General features: G+C 39.6%; 1 protein-coding gene across 7 annotated transcripts in view; it reads right to left on the bottom strand.

Moving 5' to 3' along the window:
- The window catches only part of LOC122568651 (fat-like cadherin-related tumor suppressor homolog), a 496,717-nt gene extending 474,934 nt beyond the window's left edge, over positions 1–21,783 (bottom strand). For 3 of the 7 annotated variants that reach the window (XM_043728621.1, XM_043728626.1, XM_043728623.1), the window contains exon 1: positions 21,305–21,783. The gene's annotated coding sequence lies outside the window, so the exon portion shown is untranslated. The remainder of the gene's footprint in view (positions 1–21,304) is intronic. The other 4 variants (XM_043728614.1, XM_043728622.1, XM_043728624.1 and 1 more) reach the window with 2 other exon arrangements.
- Positions 21,784–22,969: the final 1,186 nt, after the last annotated feature.

The raw sequence follows: 22,969 nt of genomic DNA, 5'->3' as shown, positions 1-22,969 counted from the left end.
GAAATGGTAACTAAGATTCCACGATCTGATAATGATAATTTTAATCCGTACACGAGGTAAATTATTATACGTGTTGGTTAGTTTATTAAAGAGACGAGTGATAAAATTGTAATAGCCAATGTATATTAAAATCACTTTAATTCACAAGTTTAGAGATATTGCATGCCGGTCGTAATCGTCGCTCGCTCAATGCCACTGTTCAACTATACGCTTGCTATTCGACTGTATGACTCGCTATACCGGCTGATTTAGAGTACACGTTCGTCTATTTGTATCGACCGGTGTTATTAAAAAAAGTAACTCCGGTTGACGATTACAAATAACGGCAATAATATTTTGTCCAGAGTTCATTTGCCTTTGAACCTAGCAAACCAAAACGACGTTGATATTCCAAGGCACAATAATATGAGTCTCTTCCGATTCAAATCTTCCATTGACTCATGTGCCGCTACATACAAAACAATGTTATTACATTATATATATTTGACCGTATTATATTTGGCCACAAAATGGCAATCTTTGATAATGTTTATAGAGATCAGAAAATAGATTTCACGATTGTGAATAGAACCTTGTCGAAGACCAATATTACTAAAGATATTATTAATCGCGTTTATAAATATCGCGCTCAGATTATCGCACGCGATATTTACATATCGATGGTCCTCTTAGGCGAACACGTTTATTAGAACTGCATATTTTATGGGAATGATAAATAAAACATTGGCGGGTATTATGCAAAAGTGTGCGCGCGATAATTTCTTAGATAAATATTTGTTAATTATATCGTACGTGCAGCGGTACGTGTCGATTGGTCTAATTTAAAACCAAAATTGCGTAAATTCGCAAATAGCAAATCAGCGAACCGTAGTGCGAGCACCGCAACAAGCGAAAGAGAGATGGAAAATGAAGAGAAAGCGGGGAAAGGGAAAGAGAGTGAGAGAGATACCGTTTCGATAGCAGAGCGTTGCTTTGCCGAATTCACAGGTCATGTTGCGGTCGGACGTTTAATATTAATTGCTATTCAATTGGCACGGCACGCATTTCCTTCTGTAAATACGCCGGTACATCCGCCACAAATAGCTGAATTTTCTATAAAACGGCAGACCACCGAAGGGATCGTTAATGCACAACAGCCGTTTGATCCCACGGTTAAGCAAAATTATCACCGCCAGTGGTGATACTTAATTAATTCGATTCAAGGTATTTAGCGAGCGGATCCGGTTCGAAAGAATTTATGCTATCACCTTTGGAGATCGTGCGAGGTCTCGTGCGTGACACCGGTACATTTCACGTGCCTTTTCTTTTTTTTTCTTTGTTTCATTCGCGACTACGTTTATTTCTACGAGATCATTCCATTAAAGAGCCATATTTTTATTTAACTTTATCTTGAAACAAATTGATAACGTGAGATCGTTACGTTAAAAGGGTGATTAAAATTCATATAAAAAGTTCGTGAAGGGAAGATTACTTTTTAAAATTCGTTACACCGATCGAGAATAACCAACTCTGTGATTACGCTCCTATTGAAAAATTTAATTATGTTAGGTAGTGAAATTGTGAAACGGGACTTATAATTAAAAATGAATTCGTGGATTCTGACGCAATGTCGATCGTAAATTATACATCCTTCTATCGCTTTGTTGTATCGCTTCGTTTGAATTGTCTGCATTGCATAATTAACTCCCTGGCAACGCCGTTGGAAAATCGAAATCATCCCACATACAATTATTTTTCAAATAATATCCTAAGAATTGAATGCAAAATATGTACATAATTTAACCAATGCAACAGCGTCTGATCGACACTACTCAGATTTCTGCCAACGACCCTCGTACCGCGACAGAACACAATAGAGCCAAGAAAATTTGTCTGAATCATTCCTAAGTCGAAGGTTATACGAGGATAACGTCACTTCTCGCCACACGCCAGGTAACCACCGAAATAACGATATCTGGAGCATCGCGCACGATCGATACGATCAACCTCGTTACTCTCCCGAGGGATTGGCACACGCTTGAATTCGCCGAGAAGTCTGTCTCCTCGTAACGCGATAACACTAATGCCGAGTAGTATTCCCCTTATCAAAAGTTCACTCGAGGTTCTGACGCGACAAAATCTGAGAAATTCGGAACACGAGCGCCGGTAAAAGTTGAGGGGCGGTACGGCGGTTTCGTCTTTCGCCACCGACGAACGCGTTCGTACACACGAAACAACTTCCTAAGTGCTACAGTAAATCTCGCGAAACGATTACTTCTCTTACTTTTTCCACGTTGCTCTCACGATGCAATCTAAGGCAGCCCGTGGCTTTATCAAATCGTCAGAAGTTTTCGGATTACCACTCACGAAAGGAAGGGTAAGGCAAGCAGCATCTGTGGGTGGGATCTTGCAAAAGTTGCGAGTCACCGGCGAATAGGCGTGTTCCGAGCACGAAGCGTTGGATGTCAACGGCCAACCGATGATAAACGCCCGCTGCAAAGAAACAATCGATGCGCCAGAGTTTCAGCCCTCAAGAATCAAAGTCATGCCATTCGTCGCTGGAAATTGCACGCTCACCCTCGAGAAAACTAGTTAAGATCTACACGAGATCCAAGTGCTCCGTCTTAATTATATTTCAAGTCTTTTTTTCATGGCTACGATATCGTTGAATGTCATGGGCGAGAAGAATTATTGGTACTCCAGGCAAAGCGTGTAGTGTAACTAAAATTAACACGCTACCTACGTTAGAATTTGTCTTTAGGAATATTTGTCTAATTAGTTAGAGCGATAATATTCGTGTTTAGCATTAATATTGTTACCTTCGCCTATATGTTATTATCATAACATATTATATCACGCATTTTGCGTGCTAATAGTTTACTGTTTCAACAAATCAAATAGCATATTCGAGATTAAGGTCGTAAGGCAACTTACAATGATTTCCCGATACCTAGGTGCGTGTTACGACATTGGTTATAGTGGCAACGTCGGTTTCAATTGTAATTACATTTGATTGATTGTGTTATGGCTGACGATAGTCAGTGAAGCATTAACGTGTCTCGTAAAATATCGTTCATTTCGAAACACTGACTTCGTCGCATAAAACATATGGTGAAACAAAAAGGAATAAACAATGCCTATAATATGTATTTAATATGTAATTTATGATCGAGGTAATCCTTCTGTTCTCCTTGCTTTTTGTTCACTTTTGCATCTTTTGACTGAAAACGACGACGAAGAAAGACACGCATAATTGTTAATTTAGCAATCTATCGCCTGATTAGGTGGCGAAATTTCAAATATGGAGATCATGCGTTGACAACTAGTTGAGTGGTTAAGTGGTTAGAGGAGTTGATTTATGACATAGCGTTGAACGCTGCTCGGCAAAGTAGCGGAATGTGAAACCGAGCTGGCTACGCGCTATTTAATTACGTCGTGGATGCAACAGATATCATAAACGAGAAGAGACAAAATAACGGCCATTATCGTGATCGCTGACTAACACGGTCACGATTACGATTTCATTTTTATTGCTTGGCGTCACAATAAATCAGCGACCGATAGTACTTATACTGCAACAGACAAGACGGTCTCGATACGAGTATCATATCGCTTCGTAGAAACGCAGCTTGCGTTTGCTTAATGAACCATACCTCGTAATGTATACAATATCCAACAAAAGAGAGAAAGAGAGAGACAGAACACGAGTAATCGACGATAAGAATCGCGTACGTCATATTTATCGTGTGGTGTCTCTCAATGCACATTGTAAACTCATCGTGGATCGACGGATTCCAGATATAAACTGTGATAACATCAGGATATTATAAAAAGATTTCGGAGGAATACGGACGTACTTCATAGCGATTTTTAACGACTAGAATCGTTCATTCTCTCTTCCCACCGCTAATAGAAGTTATTCGACACTCTGAATCGATTATTCGTCGAACATTGCCATTAAATCGAAAAAGATACGAACTGCGATTATTCGGTAGCAAATAAGCTGTCCTTATGCAAAGGAGCGGAGTTGAAAGCATTACACGATGTGATCGGAAGCAATGGCGCTATCTTCGCGCAATTCTGGCACGTCGATATCAATTAATTTGACCACATTTCCGGGCTCTTGGCTGGCATCCAGCCAATTCTGTCCGACATACAGTCTCAGATATTGCCGAGGATACCTCTTCCTCTTGAATACGTATTATCGTGAAGAAAGAATGGTACTAGTTTTAGTTACTTTGATATACTGTATTTGAGTAACGTATGTATGTTTTTACGAGCGCACGTGTCACGGAAAGTGTCACTGCACACCGTTTTATAGGCCCACTATGTTAATGAGTACTAAGAATTCGAAATGGCGTTTCTAATAATATTCGCCTTCCATCGAATCTCTATTAGTTTCTTCAGCTCCGATTTATATATAAGATAACGTGGAATAGCAAAAAGGCATTAAGTTCGATATAACTGTGAACAATGAATATCGGATCGAAACGTTAAATCTTTACGCGACTGTTCAAACAGAGCACAAATGGCTTATGAAATATTTGATCTTTTACAATGAAGTAGCTCCTAAACACAGTTACCGGTAGGTATTTTAATATATAAATTATTATTCATTCGTTTGATAATGTCTTTGATACGAAACTTTATCCGATGCACAAAAATGATATAAGATATCGTATTTCAGTGGCTCTTACTATATTCAGCTCTTTTATGTTAAACTTAAAATTACATATTTTAATATCGTAGATTTTTCAATTTGTCTCTACAGTAATCGACTATTATACGCTGAGCCTAACTTTCGAAAAATACAGCATTAGACCTCAGTAGTCATCTCAACCCCTTCGAGGCGCGTTTCACCCCTTCAACCCTCCATTCTCAAGCATTCAAAAATCAATATCCAACTCCAACTCTAATTCTCCAAAGAACCTCGAACGAACTCAGTCTGATTAAGTCGAATTAAACCTGATTCTGGACTGCCCCTCCTCCTCCGTTTACTGATGGTTTCCCGCGGGAGATTGAAAACAGCGGTCGTTACGTAAATCTTCATCGCGAATCACGAATTGGTGGCTTTATTTCTCTCAGACGCATCTGTCGTCTCTCGGAAAGCGGCGAGAAAGAAGGAAGGAATGCGTGCGGCATTTTATAATAATGTTGACGCAGGGGCTTGCGCGTGGTTTGAACAAAACGCTTTTGTCGCAACGACAAACAAAGCCGGACAACGCAGTTCAGCGCAACGCGATGCAGTGCATGTAGAATACGAGAGAAAGAGAGAAATGTAAGAGAAAAATGTAAGGAAAGGAAAGGGTGCAAAGGCCGTTTACAATCGCGATGTATATAAAGCGGAAACCATGTGCCATTCACAGCATACGCCACGTCTCATGCTGCCTTGCAATGCGCCGCATCGAAGAATTATTTATTTCAAATACGAGTCGGAATGCAATTATGAGCTATTCAGAAGCAACACTGATGGAGTCCATAAATGATGACGTTAGAGACACCATTTTGTAAATTCATTTTAGAATCTACCATAATTTATGTTATCTCTTGTGATGAACTAATCTATGGAACCAAGTCATTTGTCTTTTGAAGATTGTATATCAATCCTGTACTTATATAATGAAATTAAGAAATGAATAGAAAATGGAGTTGATCAATTTGATTTTCGATTCTCTAGACCTTCCAACATTGGATTCATATTGCGTGTGAAAAATAATAAATAAATAAATTTCAAAATAAAATCACCCTCAAACCAACAAAAATTTATTTTACTAATTCCGCAGTACGATAATCTAAACGAAACAGCACCCCAACTCTACGAAGGGTATCAATTCACAAGCAAACGAATGATTCGGCCACCCAAGCTTCCCATGTGACTTAATATCCTGAGCCTTTACGAGAGAAGGGACCAGTATAAGCGAAACAAAAAGCGGAGGGTCAAGAGAAGATCAGGCACGAGCCGAACGAAGAAGGGTACCGAGGGGAAGTTTTGCGGCAATGGCAATTTCCTTTCGTTTTGTATCCAAGGGCGAGGCTTACTACCATGCATATTCCTAAACGTAGTCTCTCCCACCCGCCCTTCTCGAAGGGATGGTGATGCACGAATGAATCATCATCCCGGGGGTCGGGCTCCCTTAACAAGATACGTACATCGTTTCGAAAAGGGTGCACACGATGATAAACAGCGCGAGGTCCGGCACATTCGGGAACAATAAAGGAACGCGCCAAGGCCGCCCTCGTTTCAGGGGTAGCTCTATAACTCGCGATAGTTACAAGGGGATTTTCGTGACTCGGGTGTTGACGAACTGCGTCGTAACGCAGAATCTTAGCGAAACAAACGAGATTCACCCGTACCGCTTAATTGTGTCTTGTATCGCTTGCACGAGAAGCAAGCATGCACCTCCGCCACCGGACTCTCGCAACGATTAAATTGCTTACACGATAGCGCCACGAAATCACGCGGTAACAAGACTATATGGAGAATCAGTTGGCGTTTATCTTCGCGCAGGAACATACTCGCCGTTAATATTCTCATGACCGCCTACCTATTCCTTACGTTATTTCGTATTTTTCGTTTGTCAGGGCTATTGGTGTTAGGAGTGAGAATTTTCTAAATGTAACTGTTCATTCGATTTGGCTCGTGGTAAGTTCATGCGAATCAGTTCTGAGGTAATTCTGTAGCTAGTTTTAGAATATGTAGTACGTACATATTATTTCTTGTTAGAGGAGAAGTTTTGGAATTAATACGCACAATGAAGGACGAAAGTTCGCCGATGGTTAACTTGCGATTTCTGGTTTTAAAACGGTGTGCTAGAATAAATGTTTGCACTCAACAAAATAGGGAAAGAGCTTTCGCCAATTCCGGAATTTTCCTTTGAAGGTGCAGATTAAATGTTAATTTTTCTGGAAACTCTTGTACTGCGATCTCGTTATTAACGTGCTCGTTGTTCTTCGTGAACTTGGTTCGTCTAAGTATATATAGTCTGATTCTAAACAAGATATTAGATTATGAGTATCCTATATAATAAGGGAGGTTGAAAGAAACATAAGGAAACTTACTTAGTACCTTGTATAATATGTTATATATAAAACGACCCAAACTTAACAGTTTCCAAACAACCTGCCCAAACATAACGACGCAAACATAAGCTTAACCTAAGCACAACAGCCTAGTCGCTCGTGCATGCCTTAACAGCGGCACGATGGGGTTTCCATCACCCTGACGTTGTCACCAAGGGGTTAAAATATCATCTAATTTAAGCACGCGTAAACGCCATCGAGCCGAATAATTTGGGGCAAACGGTCCGAAAATTTTGTAGGCTTACTAATTTCACCGTGTTTGCGCGTTAGCTTGCCGAAGTGTTCGCTGAAATCGCTATCCAGGCACGTTCTACTAATTACAGTCGCATCAGGCCCCGGGGAAATCCAGGCGGACAAGAACGAAGAGAGCGATTGGGACGCGTGTATAATCGTGTGATATAATCAAAGCGCGTGTGTACCAACGGGTGCAGCTTTATCGTGATCTGTGTCGCGATTGGAACAGGGTTGAACGCAAAAATGTCGGTATATACCCGTATCTGAAGTTTACAAAAAAACACGGTGAGCTGGTAGGTAGCAAGAGGTCAAGCGACGAGATTGCAAGCGAATAAAATGGAAAGATTAGCGATAATAAAGGCGATTGGCGGGTCGAAAATAAAGATCATAGGAGAAAAATATAAATAACTTTTTGTCGGTTTTTTGATTAAACTTGAAAATTCTGATATCACATTGTTGAAAAAGAAAATAATTTGTTTGGTACAAAAATAGGTTCTTTAAAAATGAAACGAGAAATATTTTAACAGCTTCGATAATTTGAAGAGATTGGGAAATACACGTGTAACTTCAAAATCAAACAAAAACGATGAGTCTTAGCTAGCCAATTTTATCTGAGAAGCGGTATAATCGGAGTATCGATACGCGGAAGTGAAACGGGATTCCTCAGTAGGGTCTGTCTGTAACTTGTGTCTTAAATTGAATTTCAAGAGAGCACAAGTGGTACACGGTGGAGTAATACAGCCCTCGTACAATTAAGACGTTTCCGAAACAATCTCGACGAACGGGACGACGCCAACGACAACGGGTCATGAGAACGTGGTTGTTTCGTTAAAAGCAGCATTACCACCCGGGTGGAAAGTTTATACGGAACGTGAAGAACATACGGAAGGCCGGAACCGGCCAGCACTTTGTCAGCTGCTCACTTTAGAGCAACAAAAGCAACATAGTCTACTCTCGGCGCAACAACGATAGCGCAGGAGAGTCCAGGCCAACTTCCTCCTCTCCTTCGCAACATAAGTTGTACTCCAGCAACGTGAATATAAATGAGACTAACGAGCTCTCTGTGATGTCGGTAATGACGCTAGATTGCAGTCGGAACAAGCGAACGGTCAACTCGCCGGATTCCACGTTGTCGTTGTCACGACTTACCGGCCTCCATGAGCCTCTACGGAGCAACGCTATTATATCGTATCGATGAATGTGTATATTAGCGGAACCTTGGCAATGAGATATGCTTCCTTTATAGATTACGGGCAGAAAAGAACTTGCTCGATACTGTAGTACCGTTTTACTAAATTAACAGTGAAACTTCGTTTATTCGAACGAAACTCTATGTAATCAGTGGTCGAATAAGCCTTCAACTTGATTTATTTTTGACAAAACTGGCTCGAATTTTTAACAGATTATACAACATGTCACGAACGCGGATTTTAAACACGGTATGTTTTCATTATCAATAGGTAATTGATTAAAGCTTCGAGTTTTCTAGCTCTAATAAAATTGGATACGTAGAATTAAAGAAACAATAATCGAATTCACTTACCTAGATACGAATATACGAAGGAAGAGTCGTAAGTAATGGAGAGAATCAACAAACTTCTGTTGTATGATTTGTCTATCAGACAAATGAAATTCGTTTGGAATTTAATTCCTTTCTCTTTCGCCCTTTTAGTTTTGTTGATACTTATTTAAATCCTCGATAGCGAGAAATATTAATATATATATACTGTTTTAAAAGAGGCAATTCCCTTTTAGATCTGGCTTTAGCAAGAAACGGCTCGATGGCTATCTCCTCCTGCTTCGATTGAAAATTGAATTAACAGTTAGAAACATGTATATGAGTATCAAGTTTTGAATAGCATCGAGCATTCCGTTCGTGAACTACGATTTCGAAAGCGTGTGACACTGACATATGATCGGTAACAGGAATTACTGTGATCTCGGCTACCCAAACTCTATTTGGGACAAGTCACATTGATATTATCATCATCAGGTATCTCACCGTAGAAATTGTGTAATCTTTCAAGTAAGAGAGATACTCACGATTCCGGATACACTCCCATAAGTTAGCAATTTGCATTTAAATACTGTCCTTACGATCGACAATGACTGTCTTTTATTTTGCATACATTTCATTAATTATCGAATATCGATACTTCTAACAAGTCAGATTGTACCTAAGTTAAATAATAATCTAAAAATCATTCTTCAAACGCGTCTAGACGTTCGTGATCCTAGGTGAAATTTTCTCTCCTTTAGACTCCGAAACTTTGTATTATCGATACAAGAAGCGATATCGTCGATATCATTTTATGTGAAACAATGAAATTGGCTTTGGAGCCGGCGGAAGGACAGGGGACAAGCGCATAATCGAAGGATAGGAATGTCCGTGAATCATTAATCATAATCGGACAGCAACACGAACATGAATAATTGGCGCTGCGAGCCGATCGTGAATGGTCCTTTCCCCTCGAACCAATTACCAATGCCGGCGGAGCGTCTTCGTCAGCGGAAGAGATCGACGGATCCGTGTAAAGATTATCAAAGAAATTGTTTCAGAAGTAGAAGCGGTAATGGGACAAGCAAAGCGTGGAGTGGGCAGCATCTCAGGTCGATATTGATGAACTTTCGAGTGGAGACGTCGCGATGCCCGATAAGAAAACCTGAAGATCAAACAGGCAACGTCGCGATGGAAAACGAGAGAGACGTTGGAAGAAAGAACAAAAAGCAGGATAGCAAACGAAGGAGAGAAAGCGTAGAAACGGAGACTCATTATCTTTGATAAATCTAAGGGAAAAAAGAAGAAATACAAAAAATAGTCAATACCTGGCTGGTGAAAAATGACAACGAGCATCGAAGAATACACAGAATGCTATTTCAGGGAATGGTTATTGACAATGTAATATCAAGATACTGCTTCGAGGAACGTGTGCAATAAAATTCAACTGTATGGCTATACACGTTCGTACGTCGATCGTATGGTTGCGTCTGTAATGGTGTAAAGTTGTAAAATGCTTGTTTAAACATATGTTAACGCTTGAGAGGTGTATACGGAATAATAAAAGTAAAATCGCACGTGTATGTGTCCAAGTTGTGGTTTACTAGTGTGACGAATTAGAAGAAACGATTCAGCTATCTAAACCGTATGACCTCTACAGTACGTATCTGGATATAAATGCATTTTCTTCCATGAACATTTGAAACCTGCTCTGCATACTGCACAGACTAATGACTAATACTCTATTACAGGCTACGAACGATACGCAATGAATTTAAAATAATCGAAACGATGACTGGTAGTTTCCAGCCACTGCGATATTCACGATCCTAGTGCTTGCTTTATAATCTGTTTCCTCTTGTAGATTGAATCTGAGTCAACGTCTATTAATTCAATACGGTTGTTCAATTTTCTGTATCGAATCTAACTATGCTATGAATATGAGATAAGAATCGTTCTCTAAACTCAAAGATAATAAAAAAGATTTGCACGGACGTGTGTTCCGTTTCACCTTGTTATCGAGTTACAGAGAACCTTTCGTATAAATTTACGTAGCACTTTCATAGTTCTTTATTTCTAAAACAAATATGAAAAATTATTCCATTCGTATACCACTCGAGAATTAATAAAATTCAATAAATTCCCGTAACACAAAAACAAGTCGTACCTAGAGAGAGAGAGAGAGAATTTATACAAACTTATATCCTTACCTTTTTATCCTCTACAAAAAAACTTACTCTAAAATAAATCACCAATATCATACAGCGATTCATCTAGAACTCATCAGAGGTAAAACCATCTCCGTTTAATCTTTCCAAAAACTGCATCAATTTCCGTAATCACTATAATTTCATTAATACACTACCATACACAATTCCTCGCTTATTTTTATCACATCCTGTATAACACGCCAAAAATGTTAAAACTGCAAAATTACCGAACGATTTGCCTAAAATTCATCCAAGATAAAATCCGTTCCATTATTAGTCCGAAGAAAGCGCCGTTAAATTTCACGATTAGGCAATTACATCGTAACGAAGTTTCATCACGCACGAAACCGAGATTTGACGTAGAATTCACGGTGTCTCTCGGTCGACTTCGTGCGTGTAAGCTGGCGTAAAGAGCACGCGAAGTGGTATCGCGCGAGTCGTGCTTCCATACACGGGACACTGTATCGCGTGTATTATAGAAATAACGCGAAACTTCTTCGCGGAACACGTAACTCGACTAGTAGGGAACAATGCCGGCGAGTCTGACGGTACTAGGCTGGCGTATCCGGCGAGTACCTTGTAAGTGCGAAGAACGCACAGGCGTGTGCGTACCAGAGAAGCAAGGTAGCTCAGCTCTTTCGTTCCCTCGTATCGTTACTCTCGTATCCTTTGCTTTTATACCGGCGCTTTATGACCGACGATAAAATTCGCAAGCCGACTCAACAAACAAAAGCGGGCACGACGAGGTGAGCGTCTCAAAGAAACCAATAAAGTAGATTTCCCCTGTGGTCGTCCATTGTCGATTTCTTAGGATCGTCGTGTCAGGAATCATCGTCTGAAAGCGCGCGTGAAGATTCTTCTGTTGCGAAGATTAGGAATTATTGGATTGTGTTGATGAATCGAAATCGAATCTGTATTGATAAGTAGAAACTAATGTGATCGCGATAAAAATTGTTTTATGAAAAGTGCGTACAGTAAACTCCATCTATATGAACTTGGACGACAAATAGTTTGTGATATATAACAGGGGGCCACATATTCTTTCCATCGTCTGTTTACAATTTTCCATCCATTTAATTCGATACTATAAGCTCGTTCAAATAAATGAAATTCATATAAACGGAGGGTACTATCTAAAATTTTACCAGGAGAAATCGTTCAGAAATGAAAATAAAATATTCTTCATAAAAATGCTACACTATTTTGTTATTCGATATAGAATTTGTTCGAGCGTATAAAAACGTGGATGATAAAAGTATAACATAGCAATGCATCCATAAATGCGAAAAGAGATCATAAAAAGCACCATAAATTCCCTACAAAGGACGCTTATTCCATCTCTCCCTCAATTACATCCTGCGACCCATGTACCGATACCGTCCACAACAAAAAAACAATCACATATCTCCTACATGCTACTACAAGTTTATATAAACCCAACGATTCTCCGAAGAATCCATTGTATTCGCCAACACGCTCATGGCATCACCCACTGCTTTCGACCTGCGATAATAGAGACAAAATGGGGGAAGATCCCTAAGCCCAACAGCTTAGCCCGACCAACGACGAATTGAGTCGTCCAACCTACCGACAAATTCTTTCCCCTTCGCTCCAGCAATCATCACCCAACTGCGTGTACATACATATAACGAAACACACTATCCAGATACCTCGCGTACTAAGTATGTACATCATCGTTGCGTGATTTACTCGCAAAACGCTGGTCGTAAAACGAATCGTAAACGATCGTAAGCTGCTTCGGTCCGGTAGGTACCTACATAGAGAAGCATGTACGCGTCTCGAAAGCGTGACAAAAAACGGTGGCAACGAAAAAAGCTGACCGGTCTGTCGAGCGGCGCTCGTTTAACCAAGAAACACCGAAGACGGTTTCGAGATGCGGATCGTTTACGTAAGGCGTTCCACTGGTATAAAAACGAGCGAAGGTAGCGGCGAAGATTAGCGACATTCGTATCATGGCGCATACCTACTCCAGCGGCATGTACCGAATTAGAGGAGGAGCTTATTACCGTGGCTGTAGTTGTGCACTCTATAATCCGGCCGCACTTTCCACGACTGTATAACAAAGCGCCAGAGCCAGCTACGAGTCTCTCTCTCTCTCTCTTTCTCTCTCTGTCTACAACGAGACATGGTTATTGTTTCTAATTTAAAGCAACGATTTCCTGTCGCGCCAAGTAGAAACTAGACGCCACCGTGTTAAGTCGTTCGTGTACGCTAGGTGAACGGGTGACTGGCTCGGTTCATTCATTCGTTTCCTCGTTCGTTGCGGGGAACGAGGTTACGTGGGTTATATAGGGTCAGCTATGCGTGCAGAATACGCGTAGGCTTCCTCGGAGTGGCGGTCAACGACTCTGTCGCCGATTCCCTCGACTTTGGCAACACGGCTTCGCGTGGCAGACGTCTGCGACACGACGAATCAGACACAAGAGAATGAATCGTAAAGCACTTGCTTCACAGCTTCTTTTATATGGGTAACGGCCGTCTCAGTTGGTGTTATATATCGCGCCTTGATGGTCGGGATAGTGATCTAAGCGATTTGTGTCGGTTTAAACGCAAAGCCGAGGGAATTGTAGGAACAAGTAAGGAAGACGTTTATACGACGTAGGATATTTGGTGTGAACTGGGAAAAGGAAATATGGTATCAAGGTATCTGAATCATCTACTTACACAATGTTACGGTATAGATAGTTTGTTCGTTTAGGATAATTTAGTAAGATTTCAATGCATTAATGTTTGAAACTGATTCTTTCGTTTAGACGACAGAAAATGTCAATGATTTTACAAATACAAGTAATTTAAAAGGTAAAGAAGATTCCAGAAGAAGAAGGTTGTCGGCCAAGCAAATTCTCCTTACAAATTTCAATAAATATTTTATCTTATGTACAAAACATCAAGTGAGAAACATGCTAACAGATATACGTTGTCAGTCAAACGCAAGGAGTGGTATGAAAAGAACAGAACCTGACAGACGTCACTTTTTCCAACACTTAATTAAGTATGCAATTACGTGTTTCAACTCAAGCGTACTGTTTCCACGTCGGTTACATACGTAAAGCCTAAGCTATTCCTGCGTAAATTGACTACGAAAGTTAGGAAACGTCGAAAAAATAGATTTCATGTACCGCTCGAACGACAATAAAAGGTATTTTTGAGTAACCGAAAATTCAACTATTTATGGAACAATGGGGTTTAAATATTCCTCGTGGCAACGATCATCGGCTGAGTGAAAGAAACGGCATCTCTGTTCATTACGAGGAGAACGATCTCACGAGCGCCTCGTAATAAGGCGTACTCGGCGCGAAACTGGTCGAGCTATTATCTTTTTTTTTTTTACGACACGATTACCGGCGTCTTCGCGTCTGCGACTGAATTGGTCCATCCAGCGAGCTGTATTCGCACTTCTTGCTTCACCTTCATCGCAGACCAATTTTCAACGATCTGATTTTGTTGCGAACGATAAGAGGAACAAAACGTGAAACGGATGAGAAGCAAAAAGGAGCGAGACGAAGATAGAAAATTGAAAGAAAGAAGAACGAAAGGAATATAGAGAAGCAGGAAGCGATAGATAATAGAAGATGGGAAGCGGAGACAGAGACGGGTCTACGTAATTTCCAGGTTATTAATCAGCTCAGGAGTTCTAGCGCATTCCCATTTGCGATCGTTTCGTCGCACATCCTGTGGACTTAGCTTAATAATCGCAATACCGTGCTAAGCCCAGATTACTTTAAGTGCTTCAACATTTATCTGAAACGTACTTTTACGAAATATTCATGCCGGGAGTGGCTCGACTCCGAGAATAGCGGCGGAATTAGTTGATAATTGTTGCATAGGTAGGAAAATTGCACAGTTGGGTTATATATAATACTTTATTAACTACACGTCTTACAAGGTACCATATATCTCGTGCTGACTCGTGCGGCTACCGGCACGGAAATACCGATAAAAACGAAAGAAACTGGCGGTTCTCGGATACCAGCAACTGTTTCGAATAACAGTAATGTTCGTATATGTATAATCTCGAAACAATAACGCTCTTTAACAATAACGGAAAACGATCTAGCGGCTCTGCAACCAATTGTAGGAAACAAGATTAAATCCAGGGGGAAGTAAACGAGACAGACGTTTACTAAATCAAGTATTTATGAAAGAATTGAGGATTATAATTTTCGTGACTCAGCGACTTTTTCCTCTTTATATTAAATAGATCGAGGCGCATGTAAAATAGGTCGTAATAAGTCAAAGAACATAATTAAATAAACAACGTGAGAATGGATGAAACCACGGTTAATTTGTTTACATGTATCTCAATTAACTAACGTATTATGAATGACAAATTAATTAACACAATTTATGTTTAATTATATGCCATTAATTTTGTATACATTACAGCGAATGACGTTCAATTAGTACATGTTATTGGATGATACGTTCTTCAGGGCATTATCGCGAATTACGTATATCGAAGTTAATTAAACTTGACGAAATACCGTGTCACATTTCAATAGCAGAAAAACCTTCCGACACTGTTTATTCAACGTCAAACTATTTCTAAGCTATATTAGAAATTAATAGCTATGAATATAAAAATCGAGGAAGAATATATCTTCTTCGTTAACATTTCACGCACAACGACGACGGCAAGAACAAGAAGAGTTAGAAACAATACAAGTGCATCTTATAGAGAAAAATCTATCTTCCACGTTACAATATCTTTTAGGAGCTCCAAGTATAGCTCGGTAGCATATAATGCATAAGAGCTCGTGAAATGCACGTTTCATGCAAAATATTCCATCTCGTACCTTCAATTTGTACGAGTTTCTTACGAAAAAGGCAGCAAAACGATTTCATATTTCAGTCACGTCTATACGCATTTTACGTTCCGATTTTCGATCAATTTTTTTCCGAAAAAGAAAAATGCGTACACCTAGCAAACGCATTGTCCGTGGCTGTATCTCCTATTGAATACTTTGTATACCTGTTGCAAAACTGAGCACAACGCTACATCACCTATTCGACCGAAACGGTCTTCCATTATTCACGGTAAATGAGTTTAAATAAAAAGGAAAAGCAGTGACGGATCGAATCGAATCACGTCTACCTTTGAGATCTCTTCGAAATTTCTCGTAATGATTATCGAAGTCACATTTTTTCGGAAAAATATAAATGAGATTATACATTTATAAATATGTTCAAATATTTTCGTGAGCTATTGTATGTTACAGGCAGATATTTAAAAAAAAAAAAAGACAAATAAGAGACAAAGAAATGGCGAGTACACGAGATTGCTGAGACCAGAAAAATTCCTGCCAATGTGACGTAGTTTATAAATGTTAACGAGAATGCAAGGTGGCAGTTTTCTCCCAACGAAACCATGCACGTAATCGTTATATCTCACACCATGAATTTCCACGTTTTCCGCGATGCTATTAAAGCCGGTAAATACGCCAAGTAATATTTCATTTCCGGCGGTTTCCTCGATTACGGTCAAACGTATGACGCTCAAGTATTTATTATTTCTTCCCGTATAAAGAGGACATCATGTATTACGTTCGAACATTATTCGCGAATTTTTTAACTCTTCGTTATATCCTAAGAATGTCATATAACGCATTCTAATTCTCTGGATAGCAATACCACTTCGATGGTAATAACTATACTGTCTCGCGGATAGATCAAATTAATTCTAGTAAAATTACTGGTATTCGCTGAAAAAATGTATTCACTGAATTTTTAGCGATATTTGGAGAATTGCTTACATTTGGCCATGTTATATTTAACCTACTAAAGTAAAAAGATATTAAGGATCGTAACCCAAGTGTCTTCATATATTGTTAATCGACTAAATTTGTAAGATGTAAAAATGAGCCAGCAACGAAAGTAAAATCCGTGTTTGACCAAGTTACGCTAAAAAAAGGCGCGAAGGAATGGAAGTTTGTTAGAATATTAAACGAAAGGTTGCGCGACCGACGCCGTTGAACCATAAAAGCGTGTAAAATATCGATCTCGACGGTGTTCTTAATCGAGCCGAAAACTTCGTTACAGGATATTCAATGAACGTCGAACAATCCATGGAACTCGAGGCTAGGTTAGACCACGTTGCTCGTGCGTCAGACATTTCTCTATGCTTCGAGCATGCATTTCAAAAATCCATCTTTTTTCTACCGATGCACGTGTCGCTGTTTGGTCCTCGCCTTTTTCATGCTCTGGTTACGATACGAGTGGAGGCGAGTTTACTTCAGATTGCACCGGCCTCTTACAAGCGTTTAAAAGCGCGATACGATATCATTCGAGAACGTAATACGAACTATAACAACGTCCGATTTGAAATTATTTATCGTAGCAACTCTACGTATGAAAATACAATTGAACTGCAGCTCCGTTTAAGAAAGAACATATCAACTTCAAAGGACGCATAAAAGGAAGCAATTTTACATATGAAAATACAATTGAGCTGTAGCTCCATTTGAAAAAGAACATATCAATTTCAAAGTACGTATAAAAGAAGAACTGGAACAAAGCAAAAATAAGGTGACGATAACAGCGACAATCAATACCCCTGTCCGCGTCGTGAAAGAATATATATTACTTCAATAAAAATCAGGATCTCGATCGACCAAGACACGCAAAGAATGGAATAGCCAGTACGAATTCGAGCAGAGCATTTACCACTCGTGTTTCTTTCCTTCGTAAAATTAGCCTTTGTCACTTTCGGATCAGCACTCTCGAGAGGCTGAAGCTAAGACCGTGCCAGCTGTTCCCGTGTATTAGAGCCGACCCATCGTTGCCGTCTTTATACACGAGCTTATTTATTGCCGAGCTTCTACTCGACCATTTATTTATTGTCTAGGTCGAGTTTACGATACCTTCTCTTCGCTTTCCTATTGGCATCGGTGTTTTTTTACGAATCCTAACTAACGCTTTCACTTGTTTTTCAATTCTCTGAAGTTTGATCTATAGGTACAATTTTCCTTCTCTCTTCTCTTTCATTTGACGAAGTTAATTTTTATCTAGGCAAGCAGCTCCGAGAAATGTCACGGTAAAACAGTGAAATCGTAAAATACCTGTTCTACCACTTTTTCATTTCTATAGATTCAACTGTTAAACCGACCAGGTCAATTGGGCATCGATTCCGTCGTCACGAATGGACTGTATTAATCAGCGGTTATCTCCGATGCTTGGTTGTGTCCATTTGAGCAACGTTTCTAGGACGGATAATGGATAATCGTCGGCCACCTGTCCCTGTCGTAATCCCACGAGGTGTAATTAACGAAGCCTCGTTAACATGCGGACTAAGACAAGAGGTCAAAGCACCCGTGGAAACTACGTACGTAGCTTTTAACAACGTACCGTGGATCCCTACTAATAGACGAAATAACCGACGATACGATTTCGAAGTATATAGCACTACCCTCGATTCCTATATGATTTCTCTACGGTGAATCTTATCGTTGGATAAATTTAGGTGGTGCCTGTTTGCACGCAAACATATCAGTCAGTTTACGAACAACAATATCGGATGAAGACAACTGAGAACGAATACATGACAACTCCATTTCTGTTTGTTTTCTCATTTTGAATGGGAGTAGCTTAATATGATACAGTCGAAAGCTTGTTAGGTTCAAAGATGTTATGACAACTGATATTTTTGAAACTTTCAAAAGGACAAAGAAAATATATATACTTCACTTCAAAATAATATTATTATTTTAATATATATAATATTGTATGAATAGTAATATTTAAGTAAAAGTATAAGTTATTTGATAATAAATAGAATAGGTTGACAGTATATTGCATTTTAAAATTATGTTTCTATTTTTATATACAGTCTATGTAGATATTCCGCTGTGTTGAATTTTATGATATTCTCTAGTGGTTCGTAAAGTGGCATGCACGCGTTATCACGTCTATTCAGTTTTAAAAAACAGCGATACATAAATTCCTGATCAGATACATAAATTGCTATTCTAGCTCAATGTTACTGTTAAAATATACAAACTTGCCAAGCTTATCAGAAATTGGTTGCAAACGGAGAATTATGCTCTTTATTGAAACATATTGCTCGAAAGTAATTGGACAATTGTGCAATAAAGCAATTGAAACATCAAATGATCTACCGTATTACGTATAAATCAGAGAATTGAACATGTTGATTTCTTTATTCTTGACGTTTAATGCGTTCTTTTAAATTATTCAAAAATATGATTCAGCTGTTTCGACCAACAAAATGATAATTACTTGATTGAAGTCACAAACAATATGTGTATAACAATCAAAATGTTATTATACACGAAAAATATCTGATAATAATAAGCTTATGAGATAATCAGGGAAAATCAAATCGAAGAATATTACTCACGTCCAACGTTTAAAAACTATTGCGTTCGCATGATTGAAATAAACTATTTTTCTACCCAAGCTTAACCATAAAGCAAAAATCTAAACAGATAATTTTGAATAAAACCACTTTCGGAAATCTTTTTTCCGATTCCATGCCAATTTTTGGAAAAACGAACTGTTAGGTATATTTTTCATAACACTTGAAAGCACTGAACCATTTTGCGTTTATCACATATACAAAAATGGTAAACGATCCTAAAAATAAAATTTTGCAATATCTCTCCATTTACATGTGACTTTAGAATATATTTATTCATTTGAAGTTGTAACAAAATTATTTTCTCTGAACGTCGAAACACGAATACAATTTATCTAAATACATACATATTCAATGGCGCGATCTATGTAGCTACGATAATATGTTCGAGTGGCGACTTTTAAACGCGCGTACAATTCGCGTTTAAAGGATAATGAAATATAGACATTCTTTTATAACTACGATCTATCCGCTTTAAAACGTCGTGGTTCCGTCGTTCCGGGCGAAAGAAAAGTTTGCTCATCGCCTGACGAATTCCAATGTTTCTTGCCTGCACGACGCGTTACACGGTAAAAAAAATGTTTTTTTCGAGAACTGGTTTTTGAAACTAAGAAACTCGTTCCGACATAATAGAGTGGCCCCGAAGGATTTCAACGTCCATGGAAAGGTACACATTCGTTAAGTCTTAACACGGATCGGTCTCGTCGTCCGTTAATTTAATGCGAATAAATATCGCATCTATCATTTTCTTTCCTCCGCGACTCCTCTCTTCCTTTTTGACTCTCACGAATGAAAAAATAACATTCTTGATGATAAAACAGCACAAGCATCGTAAAATAACACTCTAACCCTCGGTAGATCCTGTGCATATTCGTTTAAAATTCTTCCGACTGCGTCAATGTTATATTTTTATCTACGCCCTTGCATTTTTTAATTCGAGTATCAGAAAAAGCATTATTAAAAATTTCATGTAACTTTACTTTCTTTTACGTTCTCTTTCTTTTTATGAATACTTTTACGAGCAGCACAAAGCAACGAGCGAAGTAAACGAACGACCGAGTTTGTTGACACTGTATACGAGACGAGCACATTCTCGATGCCCTTAGTAAAAACATGGCATTGCTAAGGTTCGTCAAGCCAAACAAATGGTTCAGGTGTTCCCCTAAATCTAAAATTCCCAGAATCGCCAGACACCATCTGCGGCGCAAAATGGAACGATGTTTGTTGTTACAAAATACGCCCCAGGTCAATTTAAAAAAAAAAATTCACCGCCAAACAAAACCTATACATATGTTTACATTTGATACTGGATCAAGATATCGGATAAATTCAACGAATTTACACGAGTTCTTTAACGATTTGACATTCAGTCATGGATGCACATACGTCATAGTTTTTGATTGGTCACTCTAGTTTGCCTTTGATCATAACGAAAATCGATTGTCGCGATTTCATTATCGAAAAAATCTACCATCAATACTCTTGGCTTCTCTGCAACAAGTTTCGGAGTGCACGAAATAAGAAACGCGTAAATTTCACGACAGCTTTGCACCGAAAGAAGTTTCACTACAAAACGTTTTTTGAAATTGTCAATTTTCTTTCCCGCGCCATAAGACTATGGTATAGTGGATCGACGACGCCATTTTGTGGCATATACACGATCGAATATTTGATCGATAAACCGAACGCCAAGAGCATTTCAAAATAAACATTCTACCAAAACAGTTAGAGATCACCGACGATTAGAACTGCGCACATCGAAATCAAGTACCGCTCACGTAATCCAGACACTTTGCACAGAATATTTTTGCAAATGATCCCCCGACAAGTGGGTTGATGTAATATGTATATCCTTGACTGTTTTTACGTTCGAACATTTCGAGACACTTGTATGAATGCGAGACGCACCTTTTTGAATGTCGAGCTTCGCTCTGGCTGCTCTCTCCCTCACGGTTCTCGTCACGTTCCGATGCTTCAGATTCAGGTAATCCAAATCGAGGTAGTTGGTGGCGAACAGACTCGAATAAAACGCACCGTCCGAGTCTCACAAACGCGTGCTTCAACGCGTCGTATTGTGCTCACTGAACTCACTCGAGTTGCGTACACGCGGTCAAAAAACGAAATTACCGCATGTAACTCGTTTGTTTTCACTATTACACCGAATTTTCACTGTACGTCGAGGCCGTGCACCCGATATCACACGCGATCAAAACAAAGAAAACTACGACACACCGGAGAAGGCCGTCTCCACGTGTAAGCCGGCGACCACTGGAAAAGAGCGTCCGTCACGTCGGAGCGGCAAGCCGAAACTAGCGCGCCGCGCGGCAGTCAACGAAGGCGAGCCTAGCAGGCCTTTCTTCCATCTCTCTCGAGCGCCAACTCTCTTTCTCTCTCTTCCTTTCTAGCACCCTCGTTTCTCTTTCCCACCGTCGCACCGTTTCTCTCTGTCTACTCGGTGTCCTCCTCCCCTCTACGGACCCAGAGTTCCCCTTCACGCGCAATCCCTTCCTCTTTGCACCGTGTTCCACAGCCGACGACGATCCCTTCTCCACGAACGATCTTTTACACAGACCAGCCAACCCGATCCCTTTTCCAGCCGAGTCCCTCTAGTCCGGCACGAATATCCACATCCACTGTGTGTACCGTGCTCTTTCGTTCTCCCCACTTGGGAGAACCTCGGCCACGTTATGCACCACTGCACACAGTGCACGCAACATCGGGAACGATACTCTCTCTGGTGTACGCGGATCTCACCAACGCCGATCGACCTGATATTCGGAGTTTTGATGAATGGATGGCCTCTGTGTGGATATGGAGAATATAAGTTGCTCCATATAACATGATTCATGACGCTAGAGTGAGGCGAACGGGTAGGTAGCACGAATTCGAGTTAGGGACGTGTTAAAGTCTGTTTTTCGATTGTTCAGTTTTGTTCCAGTGTCCGGGTAAAATAATTTGGTTCGAAATAAATTAGTTTTCCATGTGATTTTTTTCTATGAATTTCATACACTGTATCGTATAGTTTTATTCGCCAAAAATTTTTATCTCCGAATTAAAATCAATTTCTATAATGTACTCTCATGAACTCTTTTATGACTAAAAGGGCAATGATTGCTCATAAAGAATGAAATAAAAATATGAATTTCATTTGGTTTATTCGATTGCGTGTCGTTTGAAAGAAGAAAACAAGTTTGAATATGAAGCTGTCATGAGATCGTTTCATCATCGGTGAAATTTAGTACGGTTTATATCATGTCGACATACCATTTTTTCCAAAGTGACAGCATCGTACCGTCGCAATACGATATTTGTAGAGATATTATGACTTATAATTTTTAAGAATCCCGTGGCTATCGATGTGGCGCCAGAAAGGAGTTCTTTGTATCGTACCGCTGCGTATCAGTGTACTTACGATTACAATATCTTGACGTTTCGAGAAATCATCGATGGCCAACGTTAACATCTGCGAGCGATATAAAACAGTTCCTTTGTCGATCGACCAGATGTTTGAATCGTTAACTGTCAAATTTACATGTTAGGAAATTGTTTTATCTCGTGCTGTGATTTACCGAC

Source organism: Bombus pyrosoma, linkage group LG6 (genome assembly GCF_014825855.1).
Source record: "Bombus pyrosoma isolate SC7728 linkage group LG6, ASM1482585v1, whole genome shotgun sequence".
Lineage (NCBI taxonomy): Eukaryota > Metazoa > Arthropoda > Insecta > Hymenoptera > Apidae > Bombus > Bombus pyrosoma.
The sequence above is the reverse complement of the archived record's forward strand: the minus strand, read 5'-3'. Positions and strand labels throughout refer to the sequence as shown.